At 48.1% G+C, this 3059-nt stretch overlaps 1 pseudogene; it reads left to right on the top strand.

The window, feature by feature from the left end:
• Window positions 1-218: 218 nt before the first annotated feature.
• Window positions 219-1741, top strand: LOC110300978 (annotated as a pseudogene).
• Window positions 1742-3059: the final 1318 nt, after the last annotated feature.

Here is a 3059-nt window from a genome sequence, read left to right as displayed (position 1 = left end):
CAGCTCACCATCACATTCCCTCAGTGTTCTGAAAGAGTCCTCTGCACGACTGCTTCTTAACTCTTTTATATAGTATGACTTTAAAAACATATTTGAAGGCCCCTTCCTCCTCCCCACCACTAGACAAGAACTAGGTTCGTTGTTGCCCACNGCCTGAGATCTACGAGCCGAGTGCCCACGAGTTCCCACTTGGACTTTTACAATCAGAGATAACAGCAATGGCCTCAAAATGGAGGGCTACTACATCTTGGTATTCTTACCCAAGATATTGGTAACGTTATCATCATGCAATGCTTTGGATGCAAAGCCACCAGCGTGCCCACCGAAAATTCGGGAATTCCTATTTCACTTCCCCATGGTTCTCCCCTCATGGAGTCCTTCCCTGGGACTCTCTTGCTTACGAGTCTGGGTATCCTTGGAACTTTCAAGGACAGCACAAGGCTGACAGGAGTCTCCGTACAGCGTTTCCCATCTCAAAAGCTCCGAGTAGCCTCTACATAACTGCAATAGAACCTAGGCAGCCTCAAGAGAAAATGAAGCACTGTGTGAAGAGGAAGAGCTAGAGTCGGATTCAGATGACGAAGTGGAGCCTGACCTGAGCAATATGAAGAACATCGAGGAGCTTTGCCAGTATGTACAGACTGAGAGGCACAGAAAAGAGTGATGGCGACGGCAGCAGCTGAACATGGAGTGCCTGCGTGACTGTGTGAATGTGGGTTAATGGTGGTGTCCCTCATCTGCTTGGGACTTGGGTCTCTGGGCAAGGTGGGAGTTTTAACTGTGTACTTCCCACACTGTTGCCGGGTGAACACCAGGTTATGTGAAGCCCCAGATCCCGCTCAGGGGGTGGGGAAGCCCAGTCTGAGGTCCCAGGGAGTTGGCTCTCAGACTCTTGGGCAGCCCAGAAGCCGCTGGATGCTGCGGAAGAGCTGAGAACAGAGTAGGGGCCAAAGGGGTTGGATCTAGCCCAGGGCCAAAGGAAGAGGGCAGGAGGAGAGAGCTCCAGCTGGGTCCCACTGGGATGAGAGAGTCCTTGGCTTGTTCGGTGGGTGGTTTGGCTTGGTGGAGACTGTGACTGGGAGCACAGAGAGAGGCCTTCTGCAGCTCTTTAGAGGAAGTTCCCCATGGCAGATCCCGATGAGAAGAGGCAGTCCATGGTTTTAAAATATTTATTTTCATGGTGGAGAGTTGCGATGAGTGACACCATACCCCACTTTTTCAGGGCGGGCCTGAGGTTAAATACCTTTTGCAGGGAGGAGTGTCTGGGAAGGGGAGCTTAATTGGCTAAGCCCATTAGGGCTTTAGGTACCTCATTAAAATGGAGAGTTGTCTTGAGACTATGTCCTATACCTGTGGATGGGGCTTGGGGCCTTGCCCTNCCATGACTGACAGCCACAGAATTTTGGAGAGCTGAGGCCTGCTGTCAGAGCCTGGTGTCTGGGAGAGAGGCAGAACACCTACCATGCCTTGCAGGATCACCTGCCGGGTTACCAGANTTTTAAACCCAGCTCAACCAGAAACCAGGCTGCNTTTAACGGCCCCATATGTGGATATGGACCATAGGTCAGTGGAGCCCCCATATGAGAAGCCCTGGGAGCAGCGCCAAGCAGAGATGAAGCGCTTATATGGCAACAGTGCTCCGCAGATCCTGGCCATGGAAGCCGATATGCAGCTGAGCTTTGACACACACTGAGACAGAAAGCAGCCGAAGTACCGGCCTGTCACTCCCCTGAAGTTCTGAGTCCTGGGCACCGGGACCCTAGGCAATGCCTCACAGTTCCTAGCCTCTCCCTCTTCATCTCTTCTGGACATTTTTCCAGAGAAAGAGTCCTGTATACCGACATGGTGGATACAGTCTGTCAGCTACTTCTAACTCTGTCAGCAGGAGGTATACTGTTGCCAACGCAAGGAATGTTCACTGACAAAGTGATAATTGTATTTACTGGCTCTTGGTTTTCTCTGTAACAGTCTGGTTCATTGAAATAATTGCCTAGTGATACTGCCTATTGTTTTGCATTTTAAATTTCCTTCTCTAAACCGTCTGGAATGTCATAAAAGCCTTAAGCCACATGTCATTTATTCCTACACTTTTTAGACCAGTTTTCATACAGTGCATGCTACCTACAAACTCTTGAATCTCCCTGCTTCCACCTCCCAAATGCTGGCTGACTGGTTTGCACTGGCCACACTGGGCTTCTGCCCACATATTTCCTCAGACCNTAGCTCTTTAGATCCCTCTGAAAATGATGCAGGTGGCACTTGTTATTCGGCGAGGTGTCAGCCCGCATGCTCTATAAAAGACCCAAGAGTAAATACTTTGGGCTTGNCAGGCCATGTTGCCTGTGTCATAACTGTCTAACCCTGTCTTCATAGCATGAAAACAGACACAGTTACTGAATAAACAAATGAATGTGACTGCGTTTCAATAAAACTTTATTTGTAAAAAACAAAACAAAACAAAAACATATTCGAAAATTAATTCTTGAGTGTAAAGGATCTATATTGAGAGGCAATAAGAAAGTATCATGGAGACGTTATCTTTAGTGAGTAGAAAGGCCTTTTTAGTTAGGCTCTGTAATGAAGAATAGAGGATTGAAACAAACATGTATTAAGCTAGCTGTTGCTGATGGCTATGGTAACTTCTGTCTTCTAACTTTGGTTCAGCCCTAGGAGGAAGGTAGAGCATATCTAGTGCTTCATGTACAGAGATGTATCTATGTGGGTGAAAAGGGAAGGTGTTATATCCCATTGCTTCATTGGCCCTTTGAGCTACTTTGAGCCCAGCCTTTTGTCCTGGGTAGAATTCACTCATCTGCTTCGTTTAGGCCTTGGGACCTCTACCCTTGAAGTCTGAAGCAGTAGATACAACCCTAGCTCATAGAGAATTAACAAAATTGGGGTGCGGCTGAGAAGTCTCACAGGATGGTGATCACTCAAGGTGCATGATGGACATGCATACGCAGGGAACCAGCAACCCTTCACATCCTTGACTCTAGGCAGCATAGATGAGTGGTTACGAAAAAGAGGTCTGTGATCCTGCTTTCTGAAATTGCGGCTCG

Source organism: Mus caroli, chromosome 9 (assembly GCF_900094665.2).
Source record: "Mus caroli chromosome 9, CAROLI_EIJ_v1.1, whole genome shotgun sequence".
NCBI classification, from domain to species: domain Eukaryota; kingdom Metazoa; phylum Chordata; class Mammalia; order Rodentia; family Muridae; genus Mus; species Mus caroli.
This window is presented reverse-complemented; position numbering and strand designations above follow the sequence as displayed.